This window comes from Callorhinus ursinus, unplaced genomic scaffold (assembly GCF_003265705.2).
Source record: "Callorhinus ursinus isolate GAN/ISIS: 27379988/994484 unplaced genomic scaffold, GSC_fseal_2.0 scaffold117, whole genome shotgun sequence".
In the NCBI taxonomy this organism is placed as follows: domain Eukaryota; kingdom Metazoa; phylum Chordata; class Mammalia; order Carnivora; family Otariidae; genus Callorhinus; species Callorhinus ursinus.
Window position 1 is genome coordinate 585227 of NW_027397179.1, and position 23839 is coordinate 609065.

The following is a 23839-nucleotide window of genomic DNA, read 5'->3' on the forward strand; positions in this document are numbered from 1 at the left end:
CACATCCTCCACGTCCGGAGGCCAGCAGGTCACATGCCCTATCGCAGGTGTCCTTAGCCCTGGCTACACGTTAGTGCCACCTGGGGAGCTTCAAAAACGAGAGAGACCCATGGAATGAGACACTCAGGGAGGTCTGGGCCCTGGTGGCTGCAAAGGCTTCCCAGCGGTTCCGGCAGGAGCAGGGCTGAGCCGGCCGCACTGGCAGGAGCCGATGCCCGGCACCGTGCTGTCCTGCTGGGCCACACTGCGTCCCTGCTGCCCCCGTACAGGTGCAGCCGCGCTCTACTGCTGTGTGTGTCCACAGGAGGGTCCCAGCAGAGGCTAGCAGACAGGCTGGGGGACCCTCAGAGCTGGGGGGGCTCCTACTCTGCCCCCTAACAAGCTGAACTGAGGTCCCCTGGTCTCCCTAATCCCTGGGCTACCTTGGGGGCTCGTGGTACCATCACCATGTGGGCTATCAATGCTCAGCCCTGCTGGGGTTTGTACTGTCCTACCAGGACAGTCAGAAGCCAAGGCCAAGTTCTGTCTCTTCTCCTAGGCATCTGTAAAGGCATTCAACTAGCTCTTGCCTAGCATCCCTGAGGACAGATGGGGAGGGTTTAAATGTATTAAAAAGCACAAACCCTGTTCATACAGAACTCTAGCCCCACACTCCACCCCCCAAACAGGTCTGACTTCAGCATCCACTTCCTTTTGTGGCAATCACAGATTTTTTTTTTTTTAAAGATTTATTTTTTAATTTAGTTGACAGAGAGAGACACAAGCAGGGGGAGTAGGAGAGGGAGAAGCAGGCTTCCCGCGGAGCAGGGAGCCCGATGCGGGGCTCGATCCCAGGACCCTGGGACCATGACCTGAGCCGAAGGCAGACGCTTAACGACTGAGCCACCCAGGGGCCCCGGATTTTTTTTTTTTTTAAACCAAAGTGAACACAGAGGACTTCCTGTTCACTCGACATCCATGATATGAACCTTGTATCATAGCAGCCCCTACTGAAAACTTGCCCTTCATGGGAGCTGCTTCCAAGGGCAGTCCGGGCCCTGGACAGAAGACTTTGGCTGTCAGATGCCTTCCTCACAGGTAGCCTGAATGATCCCCCTGGGCCCCAGGGGTCTTTACTCTTATTTCTGCAACCCAGGACACGTCCTGCGGGGGGGGGGGGGGGGGGGCGGGGGGCAGGTGGGCCAGTTCTACAGGCTGTGGTGTGAATTTCCCAGAAGTGAGGCTCTGGTCCTGTCCAGGTTGCTACAGACCTGTGAGAATTAGTGCAGGTCACTTAAGGTGTCCGTGTCTCCGTTTTCCTGACTTTATAAACAGGTGTGTGGCCTAAACTAAATGGATGAAGGCTGGCTCCATTATGTCATTATGAAGGTCAGCCAGCCATGCCCTGCCTACCTGCTGACCTCACCTCCTTCAACAGCTTCCTTCCTCTGCTTCCCACTTCTCCTCTGGACCTGGCTTTTACCTTAGCTCAGAACTTTCACTGCCCACACAGCTTCTCGAAGAAACTTTAAACTCTTCATGCCTATGACTACACTGAGCTCGTGTCCCAGGTCAAACTAATACCAAGTGATGCCCCAAGGAAGAACTTTAGGGTCAGACTCGGGGGCCCAGGGCTCACTCCAAATACTGCAAGACTCCACACTGGCAAAACAAAGTGCTAGCCTAGCAACATCCTGATTAAAACCCCATGCAAAACCAACTGCCTAGTGAAGGTTTGCCGGCCAGGGTTGTGTGGGGCCATTGACTGTGATGTGGACACTTCACCTCCACCGGGTGAGACTGAGAAACCAGATTCCACAGCTGGACCCAACGGGGTAACTATGAGGATGAGGGCAACTCAGAACCCAGCCGCTTCCCACTCTGACACATCTCCCCACACTGACGTCCGAGGAATTGACGCTCTGAAGTCTGGGTTCCGGATGGCTGGTCACTGCTGGGCCACATTCCACCGGGGGCTTCAGCCCATTGTCCCAGCTAATCCAGAACCCCCAGCCTGCTCCAGTGCAAATGTGACAGGCGAGGAGAAAAGCCTCCTTTCCTAAGCGGCACACAGGGACCTGTCTTTCTCTCACATTGCAGTTTTTCTCTCCTGGGGTCCCCATACCTCCTCAAGCATCAGGTATATTCCTGGGGGGGGGCTTTGGGAGCTGCCATTTTCCTAGAACCAGAGCAAAGTGGGAGAGGGGCCTTGCTCTCCCCTCTTCTACCAGGAATATCCGGTGGGAAAACCTCTCTGGGTCTCACTGCCTCGAAGGACTGGGCACCTGGTGGCCGAGTTAAGCCTGGTGCTTCCTGCAAAGTTCTACCCAAAGCTGAAAGCAACTACTGGTTTCAGAGGGGGTGCGCCTGCGATCCCACAGCGACAAGAGGCTCAGGGAATGAGGGCTCATCTACAGAGCAGCTAACCAGCAGGGAGGAGGGCGGGGGTGGGGTGGGGAACGAGGCCCATCCAGAGCCGGCAGGCAGCGGCTGGCTTAGCGTGGAAGAGGGACGTGCATGGTGAAATCCAAAACCTCCTCCTCCCCATGCCAGTCGGCTTAGCGGCTACAATCCCAGCGCTCTGCAAATCTAAAATCTAGTCTTTGATGCAAGGAAAAAAGGGAGCCACCCCCATCCCTGCCAAGTGGGATGAAAAAGTCCCAGTCAGCCCAGATCACATCCACTTCTCACACCTCAAGGACAAGCCTGGTTAAGAAAAAAAAAAAATTCCTCGGGTCCCCTGGGTGGCTCAGTCAGTTGGCCGTCTGCCTTCGGCTCGGGTCATGGTCCCAGGGTCCTGGGATCGAGTCCGGCATCGGGCTCCCTGCTCAGTGGGGAACCTGCCTCTCCCTCTCTCTCTCTGCCCCTCCCCCCGCTCATGCTTACCCACTTGCGTTCTCTCTCTCTCAAGTAAATAAATAAAATCTTTTTAAAAAGTCCCTTACAAAATTAAATGTAGAAGTACTGTATGATCAGGTAATTCCACGCCTGCGTATACACTTAAAAGAACTCAAAGCAGGGACTCAAATAGATACTTGCACACCCGTGTTCCTAGCAACATCATTCCCAAGAGCCAAACTATGGAAACAACTCAAGTATCCACTGACAGATGAATGGATAAGCAAGATGTGGTATGGATATACAATGGAATATTACTTAGCCTCAAAACGCAAGGCAATTCTGACACATGCCATCACACGGATGAGCCTTGAGGACATTACGCTAAGGGAAATAAGCCCGTCACAAAATGACAAATTTGCTGTGTGAGTCCACTTATAGGAGGCACCTGGAATAGTCGATTCATGGAGACGGAGAGGAGAATGGTGGCTGCCAGGGCCTGGGGGTGGAGGGAATGGGGAGTTGTTGTTTTGTGGGGACAGAGTTGCAGTCTGGGAAGATGAAAAAGTGCTGGAGAGGGACGGTGTTGACGGCTGCACCACCGTGTGAATGTGCTTAATGCCACCGAACAGTATGCTTCCGAGTGATGAAAATGTTCCATTTTATGTTACGTAGCAAGTACAAACCACACGCACACATCCCTAAGGTACCTCCCGGACAGGGGCAATGCGTGGGTAGCTGAGCTGGGAGAGCCCAGGGGAGCTTCCTTTCGTCCCCTTCATCGCCAACAGCCCCTGGCAACCACATCTAAGATACGCACAGAATCAAAACTTGCAAGCAGTGTGCTCCCTGAGCTGATGAGAGCGGGCTGGGTGGTGGGTCCCCGGGCTTCACTATAGTCTTCCGTGTGTGTGTTTAATAACCAAGGACAAGAAAGGAAGGCCTTGCTCACGCCCTGTAAATGCAGCCTTCAAAGGAGCCCGGGTGTCTGTCACAGCCACAGTTCCCAGCAGCTATCCCTCTACTCTCAGAGTTTACACATCACCTTTTCCAGGACACGCCCCTGTCCACCCGCATCTTCCCGACCCAGGCTGGATGAGATCCCTGCCAGCCCAGAAGACTCTGGTAATCACAGGTCACACCCAGGGCCGGAGCAGGACCCCTCAGGAGAACAGCACCACACGCGCCCACAGCCCTGCAGCGGCCGTCCTCCCTGTCCTCAGAGGGCCACAGTGTTTCCGCCCTCCAAGCACCGAATGCCCTTAGCCCAGCCTCGGTCCTGTCAGCCTCTCAAGGGGCCCCCAGCCGCTCCCCATAGCCTGTCTTTCCCTTAGCCCAGCCTTGGATCAAACAGCTCCCGTAACTTCGACACTCCTTCCTCGTTTTCGTATCTGTGAGCCAGGAAGCATGGGTCTCACGACAAGGCCTCTGCCAGGCCCTGCTGGGGTCTCTGCCGCAAGAGTTGCCGGGAAATGTGTGTAGAACCAAGCTCAGACCCCCGGCCACAGGTCTCCCGGCTGTAGCCAAGCAGGGGAGGCCCAGCTGGACCCCAAAGTACCTGGAGGGTCCTCAGATCTTGCTTCTGTGGCCTAGCTGCTGCCACAGGCGTGGAGCCCAGATCCCAGCTCCTGTCCCACCCTCTGACCAATGCACCCCAAGATGAGAGCCTGGAGCAAATCCTCAGGAGGAACAAAGGTTATGTTCCCAGCCCTCCCATCCCAGAATAGACATGGAAACAGCTGGAAATGTCCAGGGGAAGGATCCTGACAAACACATACCAGGGTCGAGAGAATAGAAGAAGGGACCCCGGGAACTTGGGTAGGGGTGGGAGGAACTCAATCACGCATTAAGACCGAGGCAGGGTGCTTAAACTGTCAGGGAAGGGCTGGGCCGTATTTATTTACCGAGGTAAAAGAGGCTCAAACACCATCTTCCTTCTGGTGGCTGGCCAGCTGCCGTGGGCAGGTTTCTGCAGAGGCAGGCACTGGGCCCCCCACCTCATCACATCTGCAGAAGCCCTGCTATCCCCGCTCCGGCCCCCCTCTCTGGGGCCTGCACCTCTCCTGGGTCGCAGGCATCCAGCACAGTGCTAATGGTGTCATGGGGCTGGTGAATTCCAGACAGCAGCTCACGTCCTTGGGGGTGTCCGACCAGCTAGGCATCGCGCCTCCGGGAGAGAATCAGAAAAACCTTGGTTGAGACAGAAAGAGCCAGGTCTCACCAAAGGGCACACAGCTTCCACAGATCCAAGCTGGCTCTGGCCGGCACGCTCATGCACAGCCTCGAGCCTTCCTCCCACCACCCTGTGTGCTGAGAGCAGATTCTATCTGCACGATTGGCCGCGGGTCCTGGGGCTCCGCTGGCTTCTTTATTATGTGGCAGAATCCCGGGTGCAGTCAGAGAATATCTGTGGCGCTTCAAGGAAGCGAGTTTCCCAAACAGTAGAAAAGCCTCAAATGTGCCAGAGCAAGCGGGTATTTTTGCAAATTACCTGCTACCCTTTTGCTGGGCACTTCCTCTGGGCAAGGCACAACGCTGATCTCCTTGAATCCACCCTGACCCCTTACTGGACAGGAACTTCTTTTTTTTTTTTTTTAAAGATTTTATTTATTTATTTGAGAGAGAGAGAGAGAGAGAGAGAGAGAGAGCGAGCGCATGAGACGGGGGAGGGTCTGAGGGAGAAGCAGACTCCCCGCTGAGCAGGGAGCCCGATGCGGGACTCGATCCCGGGACTCCAGGATCATGACCTGGGCCGAGGGCAGTCACTCAACCAACTGAGCCACCCAGGCGCCCACTGGACAGGAACTTCTAAATGCTCATTTTTCAGACAAGAAAAGGAGTCTCTGAGAGAGGAAGAGGTGGAGCCTAACTATGCCTGGGTCCACCTGTGTGACTTGCCTATCTGGGCACTTTTGGAAGACATTTCTAAAAGGCCGAGGCTTTTAGACACATATGACGCGGCGATTCCTCTCCAAGACCTATAACCCAAAGGAGTCAGAACAGGTGTTCGAAGCCAAACTCGTACCGGGATAACTCAAGCTATGTTCAAGCAGCATTATTCACAACAGCCAAAAGGTAAAACCACCCAAATGTCCATCAACTGACGAGTGGATAAATAAGTTGGGGTGCATCTCTACAACGGGATATCATTCAGCCTTCAAAAGGAAGTTAGTACCGATATAGGCAATCACATGGATGAGCCTCAAAGACAGGATGCTGAGTGAAGGCAAATCATAAAAGACCACAGCTTGTCCGATTCCATTTATATGAGATGTCCAGAAGAGACAAATCCATAGAGACAGAAAGTAGATCCTTAATGAGTATGGGGTTGCCTTCTGGGGTGACGGAGGTGTCTGGGAACTAACCAGAGGTGGTGGTCTCACAATACTGAATACACTAAATGATGAGTTGTTTGCTTTGAAATGTTTAGTTTTATGTCATTTCACCTCAAAAAAAAAAAAAAAAAAAGATCTGTTTTCCTCTGTTAAAACAGGGAACCCGGAACATCATCCAGCTGTTTCCTGAAGACCAAGAACATCATTCCGGACAGACGTCAGTACTGCCTGGCACCGTAACTCCAGGCCACCCACAGGCAGACACAGGCTGCTTTAATTTCTAAGGTATTTGGTTGGTTTGGGTGGTTTTTCTGCTTTCTCCTCTACCCTCAGGCTGGCAGCTGTCCCTTCTTGCATCTACACCAAGGGGGGTCAAAATTCTTTATAAACAAGACGCCCCCCATCCAGTTGGACACTGTACCCTGGCGAGAGGCCTGCTGTCAGAGCCCCTGGTTCTGGGGGTGAAGAGTCCTAGGATCCTGGGGGCTTTCAGCCTCCGTGCTGCCATTCAACAATGACATCACCAGGCTAGTGTGGAAAGCCCTGGCTGCCCGGGTAGTGGGAGGTCACGGTCCAGACCAGCGTGGGGTACACAGAAGGCCCTGGGGCTAATCAAGTCTCCCCGACAGGCCAGAAAATGCCAGCTGGGAAGGGCCTGAGCCTGCCCGGCTCATGGCCTGATGCCTCAGCTCCAGGCAGCTCTAGATGCCCTGAACAAGGCTGAGCTCTCTTGGAGGAGACAGGCTGACTAACACAATAGCTCTTCCAACCGGGGTTTGGGTTCCAGCTGGTTGGAGACTGAATCACCACAAGGTCAATGTTGCGGGTGACTTTTAGCAATAAAGACTGCATGCCGCCAGTGTGGGCAGACAAGGACTCCCCAATCAGCATCAAGAGAGCTGTTAAAAGATTTTCTTCTGTCTTCAAGGACCCACCTGTGCCTAGAGCTCTTCGATCCTTGAGGAGGGAAAGATCGCTTGTGTTCTGGGCCTGGGGCCGGAACCAGATGCCGCCAGGGTGGGGCAGGCAGAGGCAGGAACACCAGCTGGGAAGCTGGAGCCATCCGCCGCTGGATGATGTGATTATTATTCTTTAGCACCACCTAGATTCTTCAACAAGGTTCAGAAAGATTTCCTGGAGGCAGTTTGGCCTCAGACAATCAAGCTGATGTATTTAGCGAGTACCCAACATTCAGCCAAGATGTATGGCACTTCTATTTTCTGCTGGGCACTGTGCTGGGTATGTGACGCCAGGCACCACAGCCCCAGCCCCGGCCTCCAGGAGCCAGCAGAATCCCAGGAGTCACATGACATGTGCATCATGGCAAAGCTACCCACGGGGGGGCACTCAGGCCCTCAGGCAGGGCAGCAGAGACCATCTCCCCAAGGAAGTAACTACTCCAAGAACTAATGAAGTGAGAGAGGCAGACACTGGCTCCCCCCAGAACATGAAGGTGGGAAGGACACTACAGTGGGCTGAATGGTGGCCCCCCAAAAGATACATCCACAGCCTAACACCTGGAATGCATGAAGGGAACTTATTTTGGTAAAAGAGTCCTTACAGATGTAACTAAGTTCAGGACTCTGAGATGAGATCACCCAGGATTATCCAATGAACCCTAGATCTAATGACAAGTGTCCTTATGAGAGACAGAAGAGAAGGCTGTGTGAAGCTGGAGGCAGAGATTAAAATGACGTGGCCACAAGCCAAGGAATGCACGGGGCCACCAGGAACTGGAAACGGCATCGAAGGATTCTCCCCTAGAGCCTCCAGAGAGCATGACCCTGCTATACACCTTGATTTGGACTTCTGCCTCCAGAACTGCGGAGCACACAATACGCGTCGTTTTAAGCCATGAGTCTATGGCCATTTGTTAACGGCAGCCCTAGGAGACTACTACAAGTGCTGTCTGTGGCCCGGAAGTGCTGCCATGGGGTCAGAGAAGAGACGGCTGGCTCCGGGAGAGGCCAGAAGGGCTTCAAAGAGGTGAGGTCTGTATGGGATGGAAGAACCACTGGGCCTTCAACCAGGAGAGGGGCTGCAGAGGTGTCCCATGCAGGGGCTTCTGGGAGCTCATGAACAAGGAAAGGCTGGGAAAGGCGATAAGCTGGGAATGAGGCAGGAGCAGTGGGAAGGAGTAATTCTGAGAAGAGCCTTGGGCTTTGGGCCAAGGACCCGAGGCATGATTTAGGAGGTATCAAGGGTCATGGAGGCCTGGACCAAGAGGGGGCCCAGGGAACACAGGCAGGTGACACTCTGGTAGCACATCTGGGTGTGGCGCTGCAGCTGGGACCCAGCTGGAGGGACCTAGCTGGAGGCTTCTGTGATGGTCACTTCAGATGAATGGGTCGAGGGCCTGGTTTCAGGGGGAATGGACACCACGACATCAAATGCCACGAACAGGCCCAAACTGAGCGGACTCACATGGAGAGGAGGAAAAGCAAAGGGGACGCTGAGTTTCTAGCACCCAAGGCCAAGACCTGGCTGCAGGCAATTGGCCAGAGGAGTCATGGGGGGTAGGGAGCACAAGGCCGGAGAGGTGAGCAGAACCCTTCAAGAGAGGATGGCACTGAGGGCAGGACCGTGGTCTGGGAGCAAAGTGGGAAGTGAGGCACATGGTCACTGCACGGCTGCGGGCACCCCCCTCCCATTCTATTCCCACTTTGAAGAGGAAACGTGGAGAGCAAGAGAGAAAAGATGGTGGGAAGGAAGGGCTTCCCCGCTCTGGTGGTCAGTGTACAGAGCCCAGGCCAGGGCTGCACCACGGGCAGGCGCTCACCAGGGGTGAGCTTAGAAGGGCAGGAGGAACACCCACTTTCCCCACCTCCACCTTGGGAAGCCTGGGGAGACTCAGGAAAGGAGGTACACATACACCCACATTCGCAGCAGCATCATTTCCAATGGCGGAAAGGCAGAAGCATCCCAAGTGTCCAATGGCAGATGGATGAATAACAAAATGCAATGGACACGTACAATGGAGTATTACTCAGCCTTAAAAAAAAAAGGAAGTCCTGCAACATGCTACCACACAGTGAACCTTGAGGAGATTATGCCAAGTGAAATAAGACAGTCACAAAAAGACAAACACCCCATGATTCCATTGATACGAATGTATTAGTTTGCTGGGGCTGCCTTAACAAAATACTACAGACTGAGTCCATGAAACAACAGAAATTTATTTTCTCACAGCCCTGGAAGCTGGAAGTCGCCAATCAAGGCACCAGCAGGGCCGGGTTCTGGTAAGAGCTCTCTTCCTGGCTTGGAGACAGATGCATTCTTGCTGTGCGCTCATATGGCCTCGTCTTGGTGGGCGGAAAGGAAGAGGGTGCTAGCTCTCGCTGGGTCTCCTCTTATAAGGGCAGTAATCCCATCATGAGGGCTGTCCTCCTGATCTATCTCCCAAAGGCCCCACCTACAAATATCATGTTGCAAGTTAGGGAATCAACATATGAATTCGGCGGGGGGGGGGGGGGACACACAAATATTCAGTCCATGACATACGTGTTACCTAAAATAGGCACATTCATAGAGACAGAAAATAAGAGTGTGGGCTGTCAGTGGCTGGGAGGTAAGGGCAGGGGGCACTTCTTGCTCAGGGTGTAGAGTTTCTGTTCGGGATGAAGAAAAAGTTCTGGAGATAAGTGGCGGCGACGGCTGCACGACAATGTGAATGTGTCTAACAGTACTGAGTTGTACATTTAAAAACAGTTAAGATGGTAAGTTTTATGTGAACCACCCCCAAAACAAACCTTAGACAAAAAACTAAAGATCAGCCAGGTTTAGAAATCTTTAAAAAAGAAGAAAGTAGTACAGTGTTATGTGCTTAACTGTGTCTCCCCACCGCCCAAATTTACATATTGAAGTCCTAACTCCCAATACATCCAAATGGGACCTTATTTGGAGACATGGTCTTTTTGCCAAGTTCAAATGAGATCATTAGGTTGGGCCCAAACCCAATACAAATGTTTCCTTATAGAAAAAGGAAATTTATTTTATTTTATTTTTTAAGATTTTATTTACTTACTTAGAAAGAGAGAGAAAGAGCACAAGCAGGGGGAGGGGCAGAGGGAGAGAGAGAATCTCAAGAAGACTCTGTGCTGAGCACAGAACCCAACGTGGGGCTCAATCTCACAACCCCAAGATCATGACCTGAGCCGAAACCAAGAGTCGGAGGCTTTTTTTTTTTTTTTTAATTCTTCATTTGAGAGAGACACAGTGAGAGAGGGAACACAAGCAGTGGGAGTGGGAGAGGGAGAAGCAGGCCTCCCGTGGAGCAGGGAGCCCGATGCTGGGCTCGATCCCAGGACCCTGGGATCATGACCTAAGCCGAAGGCAGACACTTAACCGACTGAGCCACCCAGGTGCCCCAGAAAAGGGAAATTTAAAGACAGACCAGCAGATAGAGAAAATGTCACGTGAACATCTACAAACCAACAAAACAAAACAAAACAAAACCAAAAACAAAAACAAGAGGCCTGGGACAGATTCTCCCTTACAGCCCTCAAAAGGAACCAACCCTGCCAATACCTCAATCTGACTTCCAGCTTCCATAACTGTGAGACAACAAATGTCTCTTGTGGGAGCCACCCAGTGTGTGGTTCTTTGTTACGCAGCCCTAGGAAACTAATACATAGAGTAACTGGGGAGATCAGGTACCGGCTCTGAGAAGCCGCTTCCCACCCAGAGTCTTCACGGTCAATGACTCACCCGCTCATGGAAATGGGACTCTGTCCAGCCAGCCAGCTGCAGCCACCCGGGGGCTGTCCATGCTCAGCAGCGCATCCACAGCACCTCCACATTCCGGACTCAAGACAGCAGAGAGAGAAGAAAAGAGCAGCCACTGTGCCTCACGAGGTCAGAGGGCAACAGGCCAGCCCTGAGCCTCACAACCCTGCAGCCACCCAACACATTCACGGCCTCCTGGGCTCTTCTTAACCAGTGCTGCTCTCCCTCAGAAGCTAAGCTGTTGCAGATTTGCCCCAGACTGTGCTACTCAAGAACAGACCAGAACTACCAGGATATCTTGCAACTGTACAAATCAGAAATTCTAGAAACCAAGCATTCTGGACCCCTCACACACAACAGTCCGCCAACTGCCCCTCCCTCAAGTGCAGAACAGGAAGGGTGGGAGACCTGAGTGAAACCCCAGCACCTTCTTCCTTCCTGACCTCAGGACCTGACAAGGGGAGCTCATTTTGCACCCTTCATCCTGCTCCGAAAGGGGGCTTTGTGCACACGTAAGGGAACTGAAGGTATTAAAATGACAAGCTCACAGCACCCACAAGTCAGAGACCAACACTGGGAATAGACTGACGATATGCCTGTGAGGCTGTTATGTGCTGAATGTCCGTGTCCCCCCCGCAATTCAAATATTGAAGCCCTAACTAAACTCCAATGTGATGGTATTTGGAGGTGGGGCCTTTGGGAGATAATTAGATTTGGATGAGAATCTAACCTCACGAGAAGTTTTGAGAGAGTAGGGCCCCATGATGGGATTAGTGTCCTTCTAAGAGGAAGAGACACCAGAGCTCTTTTTCTCTCTCTGGTATGTTGAGGACACAGCAAGAAGGCAGATGTCTTCAAGTCCGGAAGAAGGTCTCCACCAAGAACCGATTTGGCCAGCACACTGATCTGGGACTTCCCAGCTTCTGGAACTATGACAAACCAGTGTCTGTTGTTTAAGCCCCCCAGTCTCTGGGGTTTCGTTACCGCAGCCCTGTTCCATCCTCAGTGGATTTCCAAGGCCCAGGTTCTTTCCACAGGGAGTCACAGACTCCCCACCAGACAAGGGAGTCTTGCCCACATTCCTGCCCCGGAGAGGCATAGCTCTGGATCAGTTCTGGGGGCTAGTCTGCAAATCTCCCCTCTGCTCTAGTCCTGGGTCACCCCAATCTACGACACTCCTGAGAGGTTCGCTGGCTTCTAGATGCAAAGAGGGGAAGGCACCTGGGATGCTGGCCTGAGTCAGGGGCTCTGAGACCTCTGTGGGGGCAACACACAGTCACGGCAACAGACACTGTCCAGGTGCTTGGCCTCAAGTCCTCACACCACTGCAAGGGAGCTGATACCTTGTCTCACATGAAAGTTGAAGGTTTGGGACTGGAAGCAACATTCCCTGAGCCCCACGGCTAATGAGTTGAGTTGAAAGGCAGGGATCCAGCCAGGCAGGTGTGCTTGGCCAAGGCCACCTCCTGGAGGTTCTGAGGGTTTAGCCCCACCCGGAGCTCGATCCCTGACTTCAGGCATCCTGGGGATGAACCGGAGGTGAGCTGGGGCAGCAGGGGTGAGGGGAGATATTTTATATTCTGCACCAGAACCTGAGATGTACCCAATGTCAAAAGCCAAGGAACAGACCAGGAGGCAGCAGGGTCTCGAAGTCTAGGACAGAATGGCTTTTCCCCTTCTGTGCACTTGAATCAAGTGGCCAGGAACTTTACCATCCTTGACCTACGCATTTGGAAAAGGAAATATAATTCCTCTGTTTCCAGACTCCACCCCCCCACCATATCCAACCTCCAGGGCCTTCTTCCATTATGCCGGGGAAAAAGACAACAAACAAACTGGGATTACCGTGGCCACTCGGAGGCTCGTTTCATCTCTTGATGTTCCCACCAGTGAAATGGGGATAATGACACTCCACCCTCACACCCTGAGGGGGTGACGAGCAGGTCACCTTTCCCCTGCCAGAGGGAAGAGGCATCCAGAAGCATAAGCATCATTTATCATAATTATCAGAAGCCTCGGCTATTCATGTGGTCCAACCTGTGAAGCTCCTTTCCAGAAAACCGCGTATTACCTCTTGCCTGACTTCTCCTAGGGTACTCAGCCTTACCTTCTACTTCCTTGTGAGACTGAAGGCTCCACTTTGGGAAAGGTTGTGGGACGGGGGCGGGGGGTGGTGGTGGAGAGTGGGGGCTCACGTGCTTGGGGCTACTAGGAAGATTCTTCTCTGGGCCGCAAACCATGTGTCAGCAGAGCCCATGGAACCCACCGGGCCTCAGGCCGCCATGGGTCAGAGGGTGACCCTGGCAGGGTGATCCCATCCATCTGGCCCGCTGCAAAGCCCACTAGGGCTCCAAACGGCAGCCCCACTCCGCCCTTCTCAGCAGCCCATTGCTGGTCTACCAAGGAGGCTGTGGCCCTCCTCCGTCCCACAGGTCTCTCCTGCAGCCAGGATCAGCGGGAGCAGAGCTTTCCCCATTCCCCTGGGGCTCAGAGTCCACAGGCCACAGGCTCTCTGTGGAGCACAAGGCCTTGAGAACAGCTGAGGAACGAGCCAGAAAACAAGCCAGCAAGGATCTCTGTCCAGATGAAAGAGGCGACAGAGGACTAGCTTCGGCTCTTGACCTGAAACTTGAAACTGTCATGTGGGAATTACCACCTATGGTGATAATCCCAGTTGTCATCACAGAGTGACAGCCTGGTCCGGGCTCCATGCTCACCCCTCAGCCAGCCAGGCTTGGGAACCAGGCCCAGCTCCCCTCTTGCTTTCCCCGGCACTGGCACCATGGGAGGAGGCAGGATCCACACACCCGAGACACCCCCAATGGCAGAGCTGCCAGTTGCCCACTCAGGCCTCTATCTCGGTCACCGGCCAGCCCAGTCGGAAGACCCGGCAGGTCCCGATGAGGGTCTGCGGGACGCTGAGCTCGGAAAGCAAGTCCTCCAGAGATGGACTCAAGCCACAGATGGGGCAGAGTGGTCCTTAACCTGCACCACAGAAGGCCCTGGGCCCTGGGCCCATCAGGCGTACACATTCTGGGAGGAGGCCCTTCCCTCAGGAATCCTGGGATCCCAGGGGAAACAAGGCATCTGGAAAGGCTCCCAGAGGTATCCGACACCAGCTGTGAGCCTGGCGCTTCTCCCAGAAATACCGCACATGGTAGAATAAGAGCTTGGTTCAACTGGGTCACTCTGCCCAGGAATCACACTATCAGGCTGGCACCTCATTCAGGTACTTTCGAGGGCAGAGAATTTGAGCTCAGACCTCCCAGACAGACCTGAAGAGAACGAGGCCGATTCCTGCTCTTCACGACCTTGACTCTAGCCCACTACCTGAGGTAGCTTTCCTGGCATCTCTTCACCTCCAGAGTGGGCACCGCCACCCCCCGTGTAGAGGCGGGCAGTGGCGGCCCAGTCAGATCACACATTCGCAACAGCACGTGGCACACAGCAGGCATCTAATAGGTGTGCGTCGCCCCTCAGCCCTTGTGAAAGGACCTCCGACAGCTCTTTGCTGTGCCCACACGGATCTTCCCGGTAGGAGGTATGTTCTGTCTTCTTAAAACCAATCTCGGCGGCGCAGGTATGTTTCCCAGGTCTTGCCTTAATCCAGCCTGAGCCCTGCTCTGCTCTTGGCCCGGAGGGTGGGGAATGCCGCTAAAAGAGCCGGGGGCAAGCGGAAGGTCAGGCTGGTCTCTTTGCACGGCAGGACCCTGACCACCTCAGAGCCACCAGCTTTCTGAGAACCCAGCCTTCGAAAGAGGCTCCAGGACGAAGGGGAGGACACAGCCATGGGGTGCTCAGGGCCCACGGGACAGCAGGAGCCCAAGGAACCCGTCTGGAGAGACCCGCCTTTCTCTTTTTTGCGGGGGAGGGTTTACTATTTATTTATGACAAATATCCCACGTCCGTGATCTCCTCCAGTCAGAAGTTCTTTGAAACGATGCCATCGGCCTTGGCCAGCTGGAGGATGGAGTCATCAGACTCACCCATCCTGCGAATGGCCCCACAGATAGTGCAGGTTTTGAACTGGCCATTGAACCTGCCCGTCATCTTATCAACCTCGGCCACGTTCATCTGGATGGACGCGTGGTCCTTGGCGCCGACGATGCGGTTGCTGGCACATACAGGTCCATGAACTCGCCGGCGTTGTTCTGCATGTCGAGGGCGCGCCTGCTGCCACCACCATGACGAGACCCACTTTTCTCTAGGGGATGTCAGAACCTAGACAGCTGTGCCCAGAATGGTGGCACGTGCAAGGCCTCAGAGCTGGGGTAAGAAGGTGACACACTCGGACATACACGCGCACATGCCACATTCCAAGTTTCCAGAAAGACCCACGACTCACTGGTGACATAACACATCCCTTCCTTTTGGCAGCCCCCCCGGAATGCCTTCGAAGACGTCGGCCTGGACATTTACGCTCTCTATACCCTGTGCAGAGGGTTCCCTTAGTTGGAGAAACACGTACACAGGCTATACCCGATAATTGAACCCAGAAAGCAGGCTGGTGGCAGAGCTGCTCTCAGGGAATTCAGAGCCAGAAGACCCGTGAAGTGAAATGGGAACCGAGCCTCTGTCCTCAAGCCCACTCTGGTTTTTATCCTTACCGCGGCTGAGAGGAGTATCAGGCGCAACAGGCTGCAGAGCCCGGAAGGCCACTGCTGACCTTCACCAGCCTGCCCCCTGAGTGGTGAGGGCCCCCACCCTCCAACGCTCCATTCTGGGCCTCGGCTCACACCCTCTCCATCCAGACGGCCTCCCTGGGCCTCTGAGTTCTACCAGTTCTTCAGGGCCTATTGCCCCTATAAGCCCTTCCCAAATGTGACTTAACCTGATAGGCACCTCCCGCCCCTCTTATGGGATGCTCTCCCAGGTTCTTTTTCCCAATCACTGTGTGTAAGAGCTTACCTGGCTTCTCACTTACTTTACAACGCACATCGAGTCCCTCCTAAACAACTCAAGCTCCTTAGGACACCCCACGTCCTAAGGCCCCTGACCACCCAGGGACCATTTGAAAAGGCACCGTCCCCCGCTCGACTTATTTTAGCTCATGGATCACCCCGCCTCCCAGGGCGTAGGTCAAAATAAACAGACAACCACCCATACACATAACCACCAACATGTGGGGTGCCGGGAAACATGAGATTAAAGGCAAGCCCCCTTCTTTTTAAGCTGGTAAGATACATAGTAAAATTTCCATTCACTACCTCCAGAGAGTCCAGCTGTGCATGGATCTCTATAAAAACACTCACTCAGACAATCCCACAGCTGACAGCCATCCGGAGGACTCGGCCCTGAGTTTCAGAACATCTAAAGGGTGTGTGGGTTGAGCTCATCTCTGAGTCACAAAAACCGAAAGTGATTTTTTGGGTCACTGACAACCAAGAAAGCCTCCAATGTCTGCCCACTGAACCCACGTGCCCATGGCCTAACGACTGATTTTCCAAGGGCCCCTGGCTGGCACAGCTCCTGCAGCAGGCGGGGCCACTGTGCTCTTTTGAGGACCAGAAGGAAAGAGGCTGACAGACAGGGGACCGGGGCGCTAAGAGCCCAGGTGCCCACTACGTGCACACACAGAGCCAGCACTTCACAGGCATCATTGAACTTGAGTCTCGTGTTTTGGGAAGGGGGGGGGGAAGCAGCGATGGTGTCTTGTTTCCAAACAAGAACAGCCTGTCACCACCGGGCGGAGAACTGCTGCAGGCTGCCTCTGCCAGGAGAAGGGCCAGTGGGAACAGTGTGGAGATGCTGCTGGAGCCCGGAGCCTACACAGGCTGCTGGGAAGCACATTTCAAGAACTGAGCATCCAAGTGGGGAGACGCTGCCTCAGGCGGGCACGCGGGCCCTCGGGAGGCTCTAATGCAGATACTGTGCTCTGGTCGGGGCCCTGTCACAGACCTCAAGAGGTCCCAGAAGACAAAAGCAGGAGCAGAGGAGCCCCAGAGGGGAGATTTTTCCACCAGATCCCAAAAGTCTGGAAAGATTGTTCTCTCCAAGGCTCTGGACCCAAGTGCAGGCTGATAGCATTTGAGCTGATTTCTGTCCCTCAGCATTTTCCTCCTGTGTCTCTGTGTGTGTAGCATGTGTGCACATCTGCGTAAGTGTGGCACGGGTGTGCGCATGTAGCATGCAGCTGCAGGCGTGTGCACCCACCGAACGGAGCCTAACCCAGCTTCTCAGGCGGGCAGCTCCTGTCTTTACCAAACTGCCACAGGACAGCGGCCCCTCGGCCAGACCCCGCCACATGGTCCTCATTAATAAGCCCTCCCTCCACCCGGTGACCCAGCGGCACTCACAATCCCTCCCATCGGCCTTCTTACCTCGAGGCTGGGGCAGGACAGGGCCACGAGTGCCCCCAGGTGCATGAGGCGGGCTTGCGGCTGACCAGCCACAGGGACAGAGAGCTGGTGAGCAGCCGAGTGGGGCTGGAACCTCAATCCCGGTTAGGCCCCACCTGCCCCCAGGTGACAAGAGCTGCCACCCCCAGGCTGGTTGCACCTGAGCTGCTGCCCTGATGCAGAACTCCTGGGCAGGGTGGCACGGATCTTGGCTCAAACGCAGTCCTACCACTGCCCTGCTGGGTGACCTTGGCAAGTTACTGCATCTCTCTGGGACCCAGGCTTCTCATCAATAAAAAGGATTCAGCTGGCTGGCAAACCCTGAGAAGGTGCCAGGCACTGTGCTTGGCATACTGCAGCCTCCAGGATGGCGCCTGCCCAGGGGCACGGGGGGTCCTGGCTTCTATCACCCAAGCTGGGCCTGAGGCTTTGCCATCAGCAGGCCCTGTCCTTGGCTGAGCACTGGGTCTTGAGGCTGTCAACTGCTGGGGAGCCGAAAAAGCAACATAAAATTAGGAAATAGACCTAAGGTCGGAGTTACTACGCTGACAGCACATCCTGGGACAAGGTGGTTCAGCGACTGAAGGGTGGTGGCCTTCAGACAGACCAAGGGTGCCCTCGGGAGCAGGCAGGCACGGCAGGGCCACGGAAGAAAGCAGGAAGGGTCGAGAAAAGAGTACAGGAAGACCCTCAAAGACTTACAAACTCGCCTGGGACGTCCTTCCCCCACCTGCAGCTCTAGCCAGGGGTCAGAGTCTCCCTCTGAAAATGGGGCATAAATGTGGGAGCAGGCGTGGGTGGGGACATAACTCGCAGGCCCCATGCTCCATGAGCCCCACCAGATGGTGCAGGTGGCCCAAGTATCCAGGGAAGAACGCAACGTGCATTCCTGCTGGATTCCACTCCCGCGGCGGGAAGGGGGTGGGGAGAACACAGCCAGTGCAGCCTCCACACGAGGCAGCCTGAGTCCACAGCACCCCTCCATGCCACAGCTCCACCCAGCATGTGCTGTTGGTTCCTATACAGAAGAGGAGCAGGGAAATCATCTCAGAAACAAAACCCCTCCTTCCCCATTCCTGGACACCCACAGCGTGCCAGGCTGTTACAGACCTCACTGCTAATCCCAACACAGCGCTGTTAAGTTCCTAGGGTCACTCCCATTTGACAAATGGGAAAACAATAGCTCGCCTGATGCCATCTGTCCTGTCAGATGGTTCTGGATGCTGTGCTCCCCACTCCACCTGTGGCCCCCGCTACAGAGAAGCTGGAACCCCACACCATGAAGGAGCACATTCCACGAAGGAATGCTATGTGTCCATGACAACTGCACAGGGTGGGTGCTCTAGGGAATGACAGCTGGATGTAGGGCTGGGGAGCAGGCTGGTGGGAAGGCAGGTCTTGGCATGCAGGACAGGCGGGAGCGGGGAGGCAATTTCTGGGATCCTCTGGCCAGGAATTCCCGATCTTGCCAAAGATCTCCATGCATTTATAGCTGGAAGCCTTTCTCTTTCTAGAAATGCAGGCAGCTATACCTACCCTGTAAGAACCTCTGAGTGGGGCCACAGAAATCAACAGAAGGGCTTGAAGCAGAGCAGGAACTGAGCAAACCAGGATCGGATACTGCTGAGTAAACCGACAAGAAGCAAAGAAGTGCTTCTGGGGCATCACAAATTGGAAGCTGCTAGGGCTGGTGGGGGACAACACCAGAAGGTCCGGGCCTGATCTGCAGTGCAAGTGTCCGTGGGATCGGGCTTGGGGGCAAGTTACTGGGGGAGGCAGAGGTGACCAGCACAGGTTGCACCCCTCTAAATGATGTCTAAGGATAGGGGCCAACCCCAGGGAAAACCACCACACACAGAAAGAAGGAAATTCAAAGGCAGAAGCTTGAACTTCCAGTTCCAGGTGAGATGGAGCAAGTACACTCCAGGTTTTCCCACTCACAACTACAAACTCTGGACCAAACATAGGAAATAGCCATCACGGGACTCGGGAAGGCAGCTGAGAGCAGGGGCACCGGGTGGGCATTTTGGAACTGGAGGGACGCCCCAGAAGGGCCTTCTCGGGTTTTCTGTTTGTTTTATAACCTTTCTTTCTTTTAGAGCAGTTTCAGGTTCCTAGCGAAACTGAAAGGAAGCTACAGATTTTCCATAGGCTCCCTGCCCTACTCATGCCCAGCTTCGCCCATTATTAACATTCCCCACCAGAGGGGTGCATCTGTCACAGCTGATGAAGCTGCATGGATACGCCCTCATCCCCCGAAGCCCGTAGTTTGTGTTGGGGTTTGCTCTTGGTGTTGTGGGGTGCATGGGCTTGGACAAACCACTGCAGTATCGCACAGAAGAGTTGGGAGTTTCTGCGTGCCATCTATCCCAGCTTGGGCACTAGAGTAGCCCAAAAGTGTCAACAGGCACAGAGAGACAGAAAAAAAAAAAACCCCAAACAACAGAAAAGCCTCCTTTCTCTGCACAAAGGACCCGGAAGGAGGGATCCAGTGAATTAAACTCTTAATCTCACCTACTGTGCTCCAGGTGAACACCATCAATAGCGAGGCACCCCCTTCCCCTTCCCACAGACACAGCAGCAGGGGCCCCTGGGGTGGAGTCCTGTGCCCTCTCCACTTTATACTAGGCGAGTGCCATCAAAGAAGCAGAGTCCCTGTTGCCACCGGTATGGTGACAGCATGGGGAGGGTGGAGCCCAGCTTTCTAGTCAGGACCTGGGGAAGCAGAGAGTGTGGGACAGATCGGGGAGAGGAAGGAGCTGGAGAAAGGATCCTTCAAGTCTGTGTGTGAAGCCCTTGGCTCACCCCCAAGCTGCCTATGTGTGAAACCACTTGCATTCAGCCCAGCACAGGTTTGGGACCTGAACTACAGGGGTGAGAACTGCTACTACTGCCCAGCTTGGAGACTGACCCCCAGCTGGTGCACAGCAGGGTGGGTGGTGGAACCAGAGGCCACAGAAAGTGGGCTAGGATGTGCGGTCTGAATGGAACTGGGTTGACTGTCTGTTTAAACAACTCCATCAACATCTCCAGAGTCTCAGAACATTCAAACTGTCCAGGATACGATCCAAAATTACTCAAGAAAGAACTCGGAAACCTAAGTTGTTAAAGGAAAAGGCAACCAACAAACATCAACGCCCAGAGGACCCAAATGTTGGAATAATCAGAGTAACATTAGAATCATGCTCCAAGAAGTAAGGGCAAAGACTCTTGAAGCAAATGGAAAGAAAAGGAGTCCTCAGCAAAGAAACAGAAGCTATGACAAAAGAAGCAAACAGAAATTTTAGAACCAAAAAATAGCATCTATAAGAAATTTCTTGGAGAGGAATTCAGTATCGGAATGGAGATGACAGCAGAATCAGTGAAAAACACAGATCAACAGAAGTTATCCATCCAAACAACAGAAAGAAAAGAGTAAGAAAAAACTGGAGCAGAAATTCAAGGATCTGTCCAACGTCAAAACATCTAATGTTCATGTCACAAGAGTCCCAAAAAAGAGATTGGAACAAAAAAAGTATTTGCAGAAATCATAGCTAATTCCCAAATTAGGTGAAGGTCATAAATGTACAAATCCAAGAAATACAGTGAACCCCAAACAATGAAAACCACTACCAGACACATCAAAATCAAAGTGCTAAAAACCAAAGATAAAAAATCTTGAAAGCAGCCAGAAAAAAACCAACATACTACATACAGGGAAACAAAGATTCAAATGATTGTAGATGTCTCACCCGCCATTACAGAGGTCAGAGGAGGGTATTATAATAATAATGATGATGATGATAATAATAATGGTAATAAAGTGCTAGATAAAAAGAACTGTCACGGGCACCTGAGTGGCTCAGTCGGTTAAGTGTCTGCCTTCAGCTCAGGTCATGATCCCAAAGCCCTGGAATGGAGCCCCATGTCGGGCTCCCTGCTCAGTGGGGAGTCTGCTTCTTCCTCTGCCCCTTCTCCTGCTTGTGCATGTGCTCTCTCTCTCTCTCAAATAAAAAAAAAAAAAAGGAAAATGGATTAACCACCCCCCCGCCAACCCAGAATGCTATACCCAGTGGAAATATCCTTCAAGAACGAAGGCAAAATAAAAACCACCTCAGATAAAAGAAAACTAAGACTTAACCCATAGGACGCATTTTGAATGTGTGACCTTCAGAACTGTAAAATAATAAATCTGTGTTGCGGGGCGCCTGGGTGGCTCAGTCGGTTAAGCGTCTGCCTTCAGCTCAGGTCGTGGTCCCAGGGTCCTGGGATCGAGCCCCACGTCAGGCTCCCTGCTCAGTGGGGAGTCTGCTTCGCCCTCTCCCTTTACCCCTCCCCCTGCTTGTGCTCTCTCTCTCAGATAAACGAATAGAATCTTAAAAAAATAAATCTGCATTGTTTTTAAGCCATTTAAGTTTATGGAAATTTATTATGGCAGCAATAGGAAACTAATTCATGTGGCTTTGACCATAACGAAATTAAAAATCAGTAACAGAATGACATCTCGAAAAATCCCAAATATTTGGAAATTAAACAAGACACTACTAAATGATCCACAGGTCAAAGAGGGAGTCCCACAAGAAACTGGTAAATGGTTTAAAGGGCATTAAGATAAAAATATAACATATAAAAATATGTAGCATGTAGCTAAAGTAATGGCCAGAAGAAAATTTATAGTATCAAATGTTTATATTAGAAAAGAAAGGCCTCAGGCGCCTGGGTGGCTCAGTTGGTTAAGCATCTGCCTTCGACTCAAGTCATGATCCCAGGGTCCTAGGATCGAGCCCCAGGCTGGTCTCCCTGCTCAGCGGGGAGTCTGCCCTGCTCGTGCTCTCTCAAATAAATAAATAAAATCTTAAAAAAAAAACAACAAAGGTCTCAAGTCAATAATTTAACTTTCCATCTTTAAAGATGAAAAGAGCAAAATAAACCTGTAAGAAAGAAATAATAAAGGCAGAAAACAATAAAACTGAAAACAAAAAACCCAGAAAAATAATTGAAAACAAAAGCTGATTCTTGTGGTAGGGAGGGGATCAATAAAACTGATAAAGCCAGATTGACCAAGAAAAAACTAAAGGACACACAAATTAGTAAAATCAGGAATAAAAGAGGAAATATAGCGATGGATCCCACAGACATCAAAAGGAAATCTTACAAACAACTTCACGCACATAAATTTGACAACACAGATGAAACGGGCTGATTCCTTGAAAGACAAAAATAACCAGAACTCACTCAAGAAGCAGGTAACTTGAGGGATGCCTGGGAGGCTCAGTTGGTTAAGTATCTGACTCTTGATTTCAGTTCAGGTCATGATCTCAGGGTTGTGGGATTGAGCTCAGCAGGGAGTCTGCTTGAGATTCTCTCTCTCTTCCTCTCCCCCTGCCCCTATCCCCACACTCTCTCTCTCAAATAAACAATTAAAAAAAAAAAAACTTGAAAAAATAAATTAAATTAAAGGAAATAGATAACTTGAACAGTCCCGTGTCTACTAAAGACAACAAATTTGCTGTTGAAAAACTACAAAAACAAACAGAACCCCCTAGAGGTCCAGACAGTTTCACTCCCAAACATTTAGAAAGAAATAATACCCCCCCAAAATAAAAAAAAAGAAAAAGAAATAATATTCTTTACAAGCTCTTCCAGGAAATAGAAAGATTACTTCTAAACTCATTTTATGACGCCAGTATTAGTCTCATATTGAAACCAGACAAAGATAGTACAAGAAAAAACTACAGAGCAGTATCTCTCATGAACCTTGGATACGAAATGCTCAACAAAGGGCGCCTGGGTGGCTCAGTCGTTAAGCGTCTGCCTTCGGCTCAGGTCATGATCCCAGGGTCATGGGATTGAGCCCCGCATCTGGCTCCCCGCTCCGAGGGGAGCCTGCGTCTCCCTCTCCCACTCCCCCTGCTTGTGTTCCCTCTCTCGCTGTGTCTCTCTCTGTCAAATAAAAAAAAAAGCTCAACAAAATACTAGTAAATGAAAGGCAGCAACCATACACACACACACACACACACACACACACAGTAATATATCACAACCAAATAGAGTTGTTTTTTTTTTTAAAGATTTTATTTGAGAGCGAGCGAGAGAGGAACAGCATGAGAGGGGAGAGAGTCAGAGGGAGAAGCAGGCTCCCCGCTGAGCCGGGAGCCTGATGTGGGACTCGATCCCAGGACTCCAGGATCATGACCTGAGCCGAAGGTAGTCGCTTAACTGACTGAGCCACTCAGGCGCCCACAACCAAATAGAGTTTATTATCCCCTGGAATGCGAGGCTGGTTCAACACTCAAAAATCACCCAAAATTCCTAACAGACTTAATAAGAAAACCCACACGATCATATCAATAAGTGCAGAAAAAGCATCTGACTCCACAGGTGCCCATCCAATTGGTACTGGCTATCGCTGTGGCTTCCAGCAGCTACTTGTGCAGTCAAGGCAGAAGCCAAGAAATACAGTTGATGCTTATTGAGCCATTTGCTTGTTTCTCAAGGAGAATCCTTCTGATGTGAATTCATTCCAAGAGTAAACTCCTTTGCAAAGTGTGTGGCTGGAGGACTCACTCAGACCTACACACACAATTCAAGGGGAGGGCTCCTGGTTGTGACGCCAGGAGACTGGTGAAGTCTGCTCTCGCCAAA

The 23839-nt window shown here is 52.4% G+C and overlaps 1 protein-coding gene and 1 pseudogene across 1 annotated transcript in view; both read right to left on the minus strand.

The window, feature by feature from the left end:
* Window positions 1–23839, minus strand: part of BCR (BCR activator of RhoGEF and GTPase) — a 119570-nt gene that overhangs the window by 58562 nt on the left and 37169 nt on the right. The gene's annotated exons all lie outside the window — the stretch shown is intronic.
* Window positions 14754–15049, minus strand: LOC112812498 (small ribosomal subunit protein eS21 pseudogene; annotated as a pseudogene).